Consider the following 15,000-nt stretch of genomic DNA (forward strand, 5'->3'; position numbering starts at 1 on the left):
CAATATTCTAGTATGAGAAATTAACGATTTAAGTCCTTCTTAAATGAGGCCATTTACCCATAGAGGGTGCCAGGCCCGTATAACGTTAATGATTACTAGATGATGTTTCCAAAGAGTCGTGTTGCTTGATAGTGCAGCACTAAGTGGGTGGTAAACTCCATCTAAAACTAAATATAACCATGAGACCGATAGTAAACAAGTACCGTGAGGGAAAGTTGAAAAGAACTCTGAATAGAGAGTTAAACAGTACGTGAAACTGCTTAGAGGTTAAGCCCGATGAACCTGAATATCCGTTATGGAAAATTCATCATTAAAATTGTAATATTTAAACAATATTATGATAATAGTGTGCATTTTTTCCATATAAGGACATTGTAATCTATTAGCATACAAAATTTATCATAAAATATAACTTATAGTTTATTCAAATTAATTTGCTTGCATTTTAACACAGAATAAATGTTATTAATTTGATAAAGTGCTGATAGATTTATATGAATACAGTGCGTTAATTTTTCGGAATTATATAATGGCATAATTATCATTGATTTTTGTGTTTATTATATGCACTTGTATGATTAACAATGCGAAAGATTCAGGATACCTTCGGGACCCGTCTTGAAACACGGACCAAGGAGTCTAACATATGTGCAAGTTATTGGGATATAAACCTAATAGCGTAATTAACTTGACTAATAATGGGATTAGTTTTTTAACTATTTATAGCTAATTAACACAATCCCGGGGCGTTCTATATAGTTATGTATAATGATATTTATATTATTTATGCCTCTAACTGGAACGTACCTTGAGCATATATGCTGTGACCCGAAAGATGGTGAACTATACTTGATCAGGTTGAAGTCAGGGGAAACCCTGATGGAAGACCGAAACAGTTCTGACGTGCAAATCGATTGTCAGAATTGAGTATAGGGGCGAAAGACCAATCGAACCATCTAGTAGCTGGTTCCTTCCGAAGTTTCCCTCAGGATAGCTGGTGCATTTTAATGTTATATAAAATAATCTTATCTGGTAAAGCGAATGATTAGAGGCCTTAGGGTCGAAACGATCTTAACCTATTCTCAAACTTTAAATGGGTAAGAACCTTAACTTTCTTGATATGAAGTTCAAGGTTATGATATAATGTGCCCAGTGGGCCACTTTTGGTAAGCAGAACTGGCGCTGTGGGATGAACCAAACGTAATGTTACGGTGCCCAAATTAACAACTCATGCAGATACCATGAAAGGCGTTGGTTGCTTAAAACAGCAGGACGGTGATCATGGAAGTCGAAATCCGCTAAGGAGTGTGTAACAACTCACCTGCCGAAGCAACTAGCCCTTAAAATGGATGGCGCTTAAGTTGTATACCTATACATTACCGCTAAAGTAGATGATTTATATTACTTGTGATATAAATTTTGAAACTTTAGTGAGTAGGAAGGTACAATGGTATGCGTAGAAGTGTTTGGCGTAAGCCTGCATGGAGCTGCCATTGGTACAGATCTTGGTGGTAGTAGCAAATAATCGAATGAGACCTTGGAGGACTGAAGTGGAGAAGGGTTTCGTGTGAACAGTGGTTGATCACGAGTTAGTCGGTCCTAAGTTCAAGGCGAAAGCCGAAAATTTTCAAGTAAAACACAAATGCCATACAAATATAATTATATTATATAAATCAAGCTAATTAATATACTTGAATAATTTTGAACGAAAGGGAATACGGTTCCAATTCCGTAACCTGTTGAGTATCCGTTTGTTATTAAATATGGGCCTCGTGCTCATCCTGGCAACAGGAACGACCATAAAGAAGCCGTCGAGAGATATCGGAAGAGTTTTCTTTTCTGTTTTATAGCCGTACTACCATGGAAGTCTTTCGCAGAGAGATATGGTAGATGGGCTAGAAGAGCATGACATATACTGTTGTGTCGATATTTTCTCCTCGGACCTTGAAAATTTATGGTGGGGACACGCAAACTTCTCAACAGGCCGTACCAATATCCGCAGCTGGTCTCCAAGGTGAAGAGTCTCTAGTCGATAGAATAATGTAGGTAAGGGAAGTCGGCAAATTAGATCCGTAACTTCGGGATAAGGATTGGCTCTGAAGATTGAGATAGTCGGGCTTGATTGGGAAACAATAACATGGTTTATGTGCTCGTTCTGGGTAAATAGAGTGTCTGGCATTTATGTTGGTCACTTGTTCCCCGGATAGTTTAGTTACGTAGCCAATTGTGGAACTTTCTTGCTAAAATTTTTAAGAATACTAATTGGGTTAAACCAATTAGTTCTTATTAATTATAACGATTATCAATTAACAATCAATTCAGAACTGGCACGGACTTGGGGAATCCGACTGTCTAATTAAAACAAAGCATTGTGATGGCCCTAGCGGGTGTTGACACAATGTGATTTCTGCCCAGTGCTCTGAATGTCAAAGTGAAGAAATTCAAGTAAGCGCGGGTCAACGGCGGGAGTAACTATGACTCTCTTAAGGTAGCCAAATGCCTCGTCATCTAATTAGTGACGCGCATGAATGGATTAACGACGGACGTGTGTTTTTTCGTGGTCCCAATCAGTCGGTCATATCTCGGAAAGTACGTGGTGTACAAAGTTAAAATTTGCGTCAAAATTCGTGCCTTTGCGAAAGGAGTACGGTGGTGTAAAAACATTTAGGAAAAGTCAGCGGTGAGCGGAGTAATCGGAGTTTTCCTTTGTGGAAAATTCCACACGTGCGCGCGCCGCGTGTGCTTGGAGAGCGCTTTCGAGAGAGCGCTTTCGTGAGAGAGCTTTCGCGAGAGCGTTTGGCGTCAGGTGTTCCCTCTCGCGTGATTCCTCTCGCGCGTCAGCTGTGCGTGTACCGCCTAAGCTTTCTTATCGGGTAAGTGAGCTTGCTCGAGAAAAAGTTTAGAGGGTAGGTGGGCGATGGCTCCATCTCCGATGGAGACGGAGGGCGGATGCTCGGGCAGCGAATCTGCCAGCAGTCGAGGTAGCGTCAATGTTGGACGAAAAGGCCGCCCGAAGGGGAAGCGTGGACGAGGTGCTGCCGCAAGGGACGCCTCGCAGGCAAAGATTGTTGCCGTGGATGGAGTTGGAGGCGGGCCAGAGCCCCTTGTAGAGGAGACGCTCTCTTCTCTGGAGATGCCGCCGCCGCCCGCTCCCGCTGCCGCCGCCCCCACTGCTGCTGTAGTAGCTGCAGCTGCTACTGCTGCTGCCGCTGCCGCTGCTGCTGCCGCTGCCGACGCCGCTGAAGCCTCGACATCAGCCGCTGCAGCAAAAGTCGCCGTTGGAGTTGAGGTCGTAGTCCCCTCTCCCCCTCCCGTTGTTCGCTCGTCGCACTGCTCCATGGAGATCGTGAAGCAAGGATCGTGCCGCGTCGCAGAAGAGTCGACTGCGATCAGGGATGAGCTGCTAGGGCTCATTGTGAATATAGTGTCTGCAAAACTCCAGACGGAGATTATGAAAGTCGCAACGAGGTACGACGGCTTGATCTCGTCGCTGCTTATTAGGAATGCCATCCTCGATGATCGCTACAAGCAGTGCAAGAAGACGCCACCGCCGCCAGCTCAGCGACCAGTCGCTGTTGCTAACCAGCCGTCGTATGCAGTTGCGTACCCCAGCTTGCCAGTGCCTTCTGCCACGCCGATCCCGATGCCGCGAAAGCCGCGGGAGACCTGGTCGGCAGTCGTGCACAGCCCAGACCCGACCATCTCGGGCAAGCAGCTGGCGGAGAAGGTGCGGAAAGAAATCGCTCCTGCACTAGGAGTCCGACTCCATGAAGTCAGGGGATTGGCGCGTGGCGGTGCGGTTATACGTACCCCGTCGTCCAGTGAGCTTAAGCGCGTGATGGCTAACAAGAAGTTCGGCGAGGCCGGACTTGAAATTAAGCAGACCCCGGAACTTAAGCCAAAGGTTGTAGTGAGCAACGTCGACACTGCGCACACGCCCGAGGACTTCATGACGGAGTTGTATAAAAACAACTTCGAGGACAAGATGGACCTGGCACAATTCAAGAGGACGGTGCGGCTCGAAAAGCCCTGGTCGCAGGCTAATGGCGCCACGGTCAACGTGACGCTAGAGGTCGACGCGACGGCACTTGATGTCCTGGACGGAGGAAAAGCCTACATAGGGTGGTTTGCATATAACTGCCGGGCCTTGGTGCGCACTTATGCGTGCCATAGGTGCGTCGGTTTCGACCACAAGGTGGCCAGTTGCAGGATGAAGGAGAGCGACAAGGTCTGCCGACAGTGCGGACAGACTGGCCACAATGCGCGAGGCTGCACCAATCCGGTGGACTGCCGGAATTGCCGCTTCAAGGGCTACCCATCGGCGCACCATATGCTGTCCCCCGGGTGCCCTGTGTATGCGGCGGTGCTGGCGCGGGTGAATGCTAGACATTAAAAATGTATAGCTTCATCCAAGCAAATTGTGGCAAAGGACGAGCTGCTACCATCGAGCTCGGAGTCCGATTGCGAGAGAGCAAGAGCCTGTTCGCACTGGTCCAGGAGCCATATGTGAACGACGGGAGGATGGATGAGCTGCCTGACGGTATAAGGAGTTTTACCGATCGAGGAGGAAAGGCGGCCATCCTAGTTAATCACCAGGATGTCACCTGCATGCAAGTGGAGCCCCTCACCACGGAGTACGGCGTATGTGTGAGCATAAAAGGAAGATTTGGCTTAATCTTTCTATGCTCCGCATATTGTCAGTTTGATGCCGATTTACCACCGTACCTCGCGTACTTGGATGCGGTCCTGCTGCTGGCCAGCAGAACCCCCGCAATCCTTGGCCTTGATGCGAACGCAGCATCCCCCATGTGGTTTAGCAAGCTCCCTCCTCACGCTGAGGGACTTGCAAACTATAATCGGGGTGAGCTGCTGTCTCAGTGGATTGTGGAGAAGGAAGCCGTGGTTCTAAACCAGCCAAGTTCGGTGTACACGTTCGAGTCCAGCAACGGACGGAGCGACATCGACGTGACGATCGCCAACGCTGCAGGATCTATGCTAGCCACATACGAGTGGAGAGTGGACGATTGGGAGTTGAGTGACCACAACATCGTTACTGTTGTGGCCAACCCAACGACCGATACAGCCGTTGAGAGCCTAGCTCCGGTGCCGTCCTGGAACTTCTCCAATGCACGTTGGCGGTTGTTCGAGCAGGAAATGGTGAGTAGGGCAACCGAACTTCCGGAAGACTTCTCAGAATCGCCGCTGGACCAACAAGCCTCTACCCTTCGCAGGATCGTCCACGAAGTGTGCGACCTTGTTCTGGGTAGGAGGACTGCAGGATCGCCGAGATCGAGACCAGGTTGGTGGACCGCTGACCTTAGTGCGATGCGCCGCGAAGTCAGGAGACTTAGGCGCCGACTTCAGGATGCCAGACGTCGTCGCCATGACGACGTGGCCGAGCTTATTGTGCGCGAGCTGAGACTTACCTCGGCCGCCTACAAGAAGCTCATCCTGAGGACGAAGGAGGACAGCTGGAGACGCTTCGTGGGAGAAAATTCACACGATCCCTGGGGGCGCGTCTACAAGATGTGCCGAGGTCGCAAGAAACGGACGGAGATTGGGTGCCTTCGCGTAAATGGCGAGCTAGTCACCAACTGGAGTGACTGTGCGCGTGTGCTCCTCCGCAACTTTTTCCCAGTTGCGGAGTCCGATGCACCGATTGCCTCAGCGGAGGAATTCCCACCGCCCCTGGAAGTTTCTGAGGTTGGTGCTTGTGTCGCTAGGTTGAAGAGCAAACGCTCGCCTGGCATGGACGGCATCAACGGTACGATTTGCAAGGCTGTGTGGCGCGCCATACCTCAGCATCTTACGGCGATGTATTCCAGCTGCATCCGGTCGGGGTACTTCCCTGCTGAGTGGAAATGCCCTCGTGTGGTAGCTCTGCTCAAGGGACCCGACAAGGACAGGTGTGAGCCATCGTCGTACCGCGGCATTTGCCTGCTTCCGGTTTTCGGAAAGGTGCTGGAGGCCATCATGGTAGATCGTGTGAGAGAAGTTCTTCCGGAAGGCTGCAGGTGGCAGTTCGGTTTTCGCCAAGGACGTTGTGTGGAGGATGCTTGGATGCACGTGAAGAGCAGTATTCACGCCAGCCCGGCGAAATACGTGCTCGGCATTTTCGTGGACTTCAAGGGAGCCTTCGACAATGTGGAATGGAGTGCTGCACTGCGCCGACTGGCGGAGTTGGGATGCCGAGAGATGGGCTTGTGGCAGAGCTTCTTCTCAGGCAGAAGAGCAGTCATCCGAAGCAGTTACGAGGAAGTTGATGTCCCCGTAACTAGAGGCTGTCCGCAGGGGTCAATCAGCGGCCCATTCATTTGGGATCTGCTGATGGATGTACTGATCCGGCGCCTTGAGTCGTACTGCACACTGAGTGCGTATGCGGATGATTTGCTGCTTCTCGTCGAGGGAAACTCCCGACTCGCGCTGGAGACAAAAGGAGCGCAACTAATGTCCATCGTTGAAACGTGGGGGATGGAAGTCGGCGTTGCCGTTTCCACCAGTAAGACGGTAATTATGCTGCTTAAAGGAAGCGAACACTTTACGCGTGGCCCTTCGCGTGTACCAAGTCGCCCCCCTGCGGTAAAATTTGCTGGAGCAAACTTGCCGTATGTAAGCAGCTGCCGGTACCTTGGCATCACAGTCAGCGAAGGCTTGAGATTCCTCGAGCACGTCGGGAACCTTCGACAGCGTATGGCTGGAGTCGTTGCAGCATTGGCGCGTGTGCTTCGAGTAGACTGGGGTTTCAGTCCTCGAGCCAGGCGGACCATCTATGCCGGACTCATGGTGCCCTGTGCGCTATTTGGTGCCTCGGTATGGTATGTCACTACGACGCAGCAAGTTGTGGCCAAGAGGCGACTCCTTGCTTGCCAGAGGCTAATCCTTATGGGAAGCCTTCCGGTATGCCGAACAGTGTCCACTGCGGCACTGCAGGTTCTTGCTGGCGTTCCCCCGTTTGATTTAGCTGCCATGCAAATGGCAGTTAAATACAAACTAAAGCGTGGATACCCGCTGGAGGAATACGATCTGCTGTATGGCGAAGACCTCACGAGTCTGAGCTGGGAAGAGAAGATGGTGCGTATGGAGCAGTGCTTACTGCACAGATGGCAGGACAGATGGGATGACGTAGATGCATCTGGACGGGTGACCTACAAGTTCATCCCAGATGTCACTCTGGCATTTCGGAATCCACACTTCGGATTTCCGATGCGCACCGGATTCCTGATCACTGGACACGGATCGTTAAACGCATTTCTGCATAATAGAGCGCTCTCGGACTCTGCCGCATGCTCATGTGGCGATCCAGTTGAGGATTGGCAGCACGTCTTGTGTGACTGCCCCCTCTATGCAGATTTGCGCGACCTTGATGGACTTGGAGTGCAGCGAGATGGTGAAAACTGGACGTTTGGAAGGATTCTGGAGGATGAGGACAGGACTCGACGACTCAACACGTTTGCTGACGAAGCGTTCCGCAGGAGGAGGGACTTTTAGTCCAAAACCCTTGCCGTGTGGTAGCGGCGAAGAATTCTGCCACAGCCTGTCATAGCTTGTCGTAGGAGGCGACTAATATGGCAAATGGTTGCCCCATCCGAGCTTGTCGGAGCTGAAGGGGTGAGGCTCACCGAGCCTGTAATTTCGGTACCACGGGTTGAGCAGCTCCAAGGCTGCTCATTGAGGTTGGCCCCCTTGTGGGAGTATCGTGGTGGCTGTGGTTGACACCTATATCGCGGGTAGAGTCCTCGGGCTCGACGTGGATGTTGCGTTATACAACTCGGGTGCCGTGACCCACAGAACGGTAGAGATTTTAGATAGATCTCGCCCCTACGCAAGGGGGAGTGCTTGCCCGACAAGTAAGCACTCGAATTGCTACTGGGGTGGTTGCTATGTATATAGCTATAGCTTCTAGTCCGGGGCGTTGGTTTGGCGCTTAATCTAGACCCGTGCATTATGTACTCACTTGTGGGTATATTAGAATGCCGTGGTTGTAATCCCTTCATTGCGGAACATGCCACGTTAAATAAAAGCGGAGGGATCCGATTCCCACTGTCCCTATCTACTATCTAGCGAAACCACAGCCAAGGGAACGGGCTTGGAATAATTAGCGGGGAAAGAAGACCCTTTTGAGCTTGACTCTAATCTGGCAGTGTAAGGAGACATAAGAGGTGTAGAATAAGTGGGAGATATTAGACTTCGGTTTGGTATCGCCAATGAAATACCACTACTCTTATTGTTTCCTTACTTACTTGATTAAATGGAACGTGTATCATTTCCTAGCCATTATACGGATATATTTATTATATCTTATGGTATTGGGTTTTGATGCAAGCTTCTTGATCAAAGTATCACGAGTTTGTTATATAATCGCAAACAAATTCTTTAATAAAACGGTGCATTTATGTATTTTTGATTTGAAAATTTGGTATAACTCCAATTACTCAGGTATGATCCAATTCAAGGACATTGCCAGGTAGGGAGTTTGACTGGGGCGGTACATCTCTCAAATAATAACGGAGGTGTCCCAAGGCCAGCTCAGTGCGGACAGAAACCACACATAGAGCAAAAGGGCAAATGCTGACTTGATCTCGGTGTTCAGTACACACAGGGACAGCAAAAGCTCGGCCTATCGATCCTTTTGGTTTAAAGAGTTTTTAACAAGAGGTGTCAGAAAAGTTACCATAGGGATAACTGGCTTGTGGCGGCCAAGCGTTCATAGCGACGTCGCTTTTTGATCCTTCGATGTCGGCTCTTCCTATCATTGTGAAGCAAAATTCACCAAGCGTTGGATTGTTCACCCATGCAAGGGAACGTGAGCTGGGTTTAGACCGTCGTGAGACAGGTTAGTTTTACCCTACTAATGACAAAACGTTGTTGCGACAGCATTCCTGCGTAGTACGAGAGGAACCGCAGGTACGGACCAATGGCACAATACTTGTTCGAGCGAACAGTGGTATGACGCTACGTCCGTTGGATTATGCCTGAACGCCTCTAAGGTCGTATCCGTGCTGGACTGCAATGATAAATAAGGGGCAATTTGCATTGTATGGCTTCTAAACCATTTAAAGTTTATAATTTACTTTATAAACGACAATGGATGTGATGCCAATGTAATTTGTAACATAGTAAATTGGGAGGATCTTTGATCACCTGATGCCGCGCTAGTTACATATAAAAGCATTATTTAATACAATGACAAAGCCTAGAATCAATTGTAAACGACTTTTGTAACAGGCAAGGTGTTGTAAGTGGTTGAGCAGCTGCCATACTGCGATCCACTGAAGCTTATCCTTTGCTTGATGATTCGATAATAAAGATGTTGCAAGCGGGCATAATCATTATGCTTGCTTGCAGCATCGCACGCCACTTTGTTTGTGGTGTGTAAGGTAGGGAAGAAGAAATATAAAAGACCTAAATTGGAAACATCAATATATAAGTAAATATTGAACAAACAAAATGTATCGTCATCTTATTAGTGACGCGATGATAAAGTGGCAAACATATTCCATGTATAAATATTCCTATGGTATTAAAATTCAAGTAAAGAGGACATATATAAAAGTTTGTATATATGGTTCATTCAATGGTAGCAGCGGTTGGTTGGTTGGTGTCTGCTCCTCTTATTGTTCAAAACTTATGTTATGGTAGCAAGTCTATATCGTCATATTATTAGTGACGCGAAAAAGTAGTGGCAAAACATATTCCATGTATAAATAAATATTCCTATGGTATTGAAATTCAAGTAAAGAGGCCATTCAAGTAAAGAGGACTTATATAAATATAAGTATATATAATGGTAGCAGCGCGGTTGGTTGGTTGGTGTGTCTGCTCCTCTTATTGTTCAAAACTTATGTTATGGTAGCAAGACTGTATCGTCATATTATTAGTGACGCGAAAAAGTAGTGGCAAAACATATTCCATGTATAAATATTCCTATGGTATTGAAATTCAACTAAAGAGGACATATAAAATTACTATCAATGGTAGCAGTGGTTGGTTGGTTGGTGGTTGGTTGGCGGCTGCTCCTATTATTGTTCAAGACTTATGTTATGGTAGCAAGTCTGTATCGTCATATTAATTATTAGTGACGCGAAAAAGTAGTGGAAATCATATTCCATGTATAAATAGATTCCTATGGTAATGAAATTTCAAGTAAAGAGAGGACCATTCAAGTAAGAGGACATATAAAAAGTAAGTATATGTTCCTCCAATGGTAGCAGTGGTTGGTTGGTTGGCGGCTGATCCTCTTATTGTTCAAAACTTATTTTATCAATATGAGTTTGGCAATACAATAAAGAAGACCAATCTAATCCATATAAAACTAAATGTATTATATGGATATGCTTAGGAAACCCATATATTCATAAAAAAAAATTATGTATAGAAAATTATACATATATCTTTTATATAAATGAATCGTATGGATATCGCCTTATGGTAGGTATAATAACTTTTTAAGGCATAATAATGTATAATATAGAAAATATACATTGAAATATAAATGCATTTTTATAGATATGGCGGCATATAAGTGCCATATACACAAGAATAAATAATAGAATTTACCAATATATAATTAAAATGAGATATATAAACCTAGTGAGGGGCTGCACTAGTATATGAATCGTATGGATATGGCTTATAGGTATAATACCTATAAGGCATAATAATGTATAATATAATAAATATAAATTAAGATATGAATGAATTATATAAATATGGCATAGAAATGCCATATACATACATAAGAATAAATGGTAGAATTTACCCATATATCACTGAAACACGATATATAAACCTAATGATAGCTGGCACTAGTACTGTAAACATGCACGCAATAGTGCGTGGGGTAAAAAACTACTATAGGGAGGTGGTCGTTGGCGGGCCCCTCCTCGTATTGGTCAAAACTTATGTTATGCATATGAATTTGTCAATACTATATAGAACGCCAAGCATATCCATATAAACTATGGATATGCATAGAAATCCATACAAAAGTAAAAAAAAATTATGTATAGAAAAATATACATATATTTATATAAGTGAATCGTATGGATATGGCTTATAGGTATAATACCTATAAGGCATAATAATGTATAACAAGTAAATATACATTGAAATGTGAATGCATTGTATGGATATGGCATATAAATGCCATATATATAGAAATAAATTGTATATCAATGATATAACAATTATAAACCTAGTGAGGGGCGGCACTAGTGAATGAATCGTATGGATATGGCTTATAGGTATAATACCTATAAGGCATAATAATGTATAATATAATAAATATACATTAAGATATGAATGGATTGTATAAATATGGCATAGAAATGCCATATACATAAGAATAAATGGTAGAATTTACCCATATATCACTGAAACACGATATATAAACCTAGTGATAGCTGGCACTAGTACTGTAAACAGGCACGCAATAGTGCGTGGGGTAAAAAACTACTATAGGGAGGTGGTCGTTGGCGGGCCCCTCCTCGTATTGGTCAAAACTTATGTTATGCATATGAATTTGTCAATACTATATAGAACGCCAAGCATATCCATATAAACTATGGATATGCATAGAAAACCATACAAAAGTAAAAAAAAATTATGTATAGAAAAATATACATATATTTATATAAGTGAATCGTATGGATATGGCTTATAGGTATAATACCTATAAGGCATAATAATGTATAACAAGTAAATATACATTGAAATGTGAATGCATTGTATGGATATGGCATATAAATGCCATATATATAGAAATAAATTGTATATCAATGATATAACAATTATAAACCTAGTGAGGGGCGGCACTAGTGAATGAATCGTATGGATATGGCTTATAGGTATAATACCTATAAGGCATAATAATGTATAATATAATAAATATACATTAAGATATGAATGGATTGTATAAATATGGCATAGAAATGCCATATACATAAGAATAAATGGTAGAATTTACCCATATATCACTGAAACACGATATATAAACCTAGTGATAGCTGGCACTAGTACTGTAAACAGGCACGCAATAGTGCGTGGGGTAAAAAACTACTATAGGGAGGTGGTCGTTGGCGGGCCCCTCCTCGTATTGGTCAAAACTTATGTTATGCATATGAATTTGTCAATACTATATAGAACGCCAAGCATATCCATATAAACTATGGATATGCATAGAAACCATACAAAAGTAAAAAAAAATTATGTATAGAAAAATATACATATATTTATATAAGTGAATCGTATGGATATGGCTTATAGGTATAATACCTATAAGGCATAATAATGTATAACAAGTAAATATACATTGAAATGTGAATGCATTGTATGGATATGGCATATAAATGCCATATATATAGAAATAAATTGTATATCAATGATATAACAATTATAAACCTAGTGAGGGGCGGCACTAGTGAATGAATCGTATGGATATGGCTTATAGGTATAATACCTATAAGGCATAATAATGTATAATATAATAAATATACATTAAGATATGAATGGATTGTATAAATATGGCATAGAAATGCCATATACATAAGAATAAATGGTAGAAATTTACCCATATATCACTGAAACACGATATATAAACCTAGTGATAGCTGGCACTAGTACTGTAAACAGGCACGCAATAGTGCGTGGGGTAAAAAACTACTATAGGGAGGTGGTCGTTGGCGGGCCCCTCCTCGTATTGGTCAAAACTTATGTTATGCATATGAATTTGTCAATACTATATAGAACGCCAAGCATATCCATATAAACTATGGATATGCATAGAAAATCCATACAAAAGTAAAAAAAAATTATGTATAGAAAAAATATACATATATTTATATAAGTGAATCGTATGGATATGGCTTATAGGTATAATACCTATAAGGCATAATAATGTATAACAAGTAAATATACATTGAAATGTGAATGCATTGTATGGATATGGCATATAAATGCCATATATATAGAAATAATTGTATATCAATGATATAACAATTATAAAACCTAGTGAGGGGCGGCACTAGTGAATGAATCGTATGGATATGGCTTATAGGTATAATACCTATAAGGCATAATAATGTATAATATAATAAATATACATTAAGATATGAATGGATTGTATAAATATGGCATAGAAATGCCATATACATAAGAATAAATGGTAGAATTTACCCATATATCACTGAAACACGATATATAAACCTAGTGATAGCTGGCACTAGTACTGTAAACAGGCACGCAATAGTGCGTGGGGTAAAAAACTACTATAGGGAGGTGGTCGTTGGCGGGCCCCTCCTCGTATTGGTCAAAACTTATGTTATGCATATGAATTTGTCAATACTATATAGAACGCCAAGCATATCCATATAAACTATGGATATGCATAGAAAACCATACAAAAGTAAAAAAAAATTATGTATAGAAAAATATACATATATTTATATAAGTGAATCGTATGGATATGGCTTATAGGTATAATACCTATAAGGCATAATAATGTATAACAAGTAAATATACATTGAAATGTGAATGCATTGTATGGATATGGCATATAAATGCCATATATATAGAAATAAATTGTATATCAATGATATAACAATTATAAACCTAGTGAGGGGCGGCACTAGTGAATGAATCGTATGGATATGGCTTATAGGTATAATACCTATAAGGCATAATAATGTATAATATAATAAATATACATTAAGATATGAATGGATTGTATAAATATGGCATAGAAATGCCATATACATAAGAATAAATGGTAGAATTTACCCATATATCACTGAAACACGATATATAAACCTAGTGATAGCTGGCACTAGTACTGTAAACAGGCACGCAATAGTGCGTGGGGTAAAAAACTACTATAGGGAGGTGGTCGTTGGCGGGCCCCTCCTCGTATTGGTCAAAACTTATGTTATGCATATGAATTTGTCAATACTATATAGAACGCCAAGCATATCCATATAAACTATGGATATGCATAGAAATCCATACAAAAGTAAAAAAAAATTATGTATAGAAAAATATACATATATTTATATAAGTGAATCGTATGGATATGGCTTATAGGTATAATACCTATAAGGCATAATAATGTATAACAAGTAAATATACATTGAAATGTGAATGCATTGTATGGATATGGCATATAAATGCCATATATATAGAAATAAATTGTATATCAATGATATAACAATTATAAACCTAGTGAGGGGCGGCACTAGTGAATGAATCGTATGGATATGGCTTATAGGTATAATACCTATAAGGCATAATAATGTATAATATAATAAATATACATTAAGATATGAATGGATTGTATAAATATGGCATAGAAATGCCATATACATAAGAATAAATGGTAGAATTTACCCATATATCACTGAAACACGATATATAAACCTAGTGATAGCTGGCACTAGTACTGTAAACAGGCACGCAATAGTGCGTGGGGTAAAAAACTACTATAGGGAGGTGGTCGTTGGCGGGCCCCTCCTCGTATTGGTCAAAACTTATGTTATGCATATGAATTTGTCAATACTATATAGAACGCCAAGCATATCCATATAAACTATGGATATGCATAGAAAACCATACAAAAGTAAAAAAAAATTATGTATAGAAAAATATACATATATTTATATAAGTGAATCGTATGGATATGGCTTATAGGTATAATACCTATAAGGCATAATAATGTATAACAAGTAAATATACATTGAAATGTGAATGCATTGTATGGATATGGCATATAAATGCCATATATATAGAAATAAATTGTATATCAATGATATAACAATTATAAACCTAGTGAGGGGCGGCACTAGTGAATGAATCGTATGGATATGGCTTATAGGTATAATACCTATAAGGCATAATAATGTATAATATAATAAATATACATTAAGATATGAATGGATTGTATAAATATGGCATAGAAATGCCATATACATAAGAATAAATGGTAGAATTTACCCATATATCACTGAAACA

The 15,000-nt window shown here is 42.1% G+C and overlaps 1 pseudogene; it reads left to right on the plus strand.

Moving 5' to 3' along the window:
• Window positions 1-9,299, plus strand: part of LOC119558868 — a 9,463-nt pseudogene extending 164 nt beyond the window's left edge.
• The last annotated feature ends 5,701 nt before the right edge of the window (window positions 9,300-15,000 follow it).

This window comes from Drosophila subpulchrella, unplaced genomic scaffold (assembly GCF_014743375.2).
Source record: "Drosophila subpulchrella strain 33 F10 #4 breed RU33 unplaced genomic scaffold, RU_Dsub_v1.1 Primary Assembly Seq146, whole genome shotgun sequence".
Classification (NCBI taxonomy): Eukaryota; Metazoa; Arthropoda; class Insecta; order Diptera; family Drosophilidae; genus Drosophila; species Drosophila subpulchrella.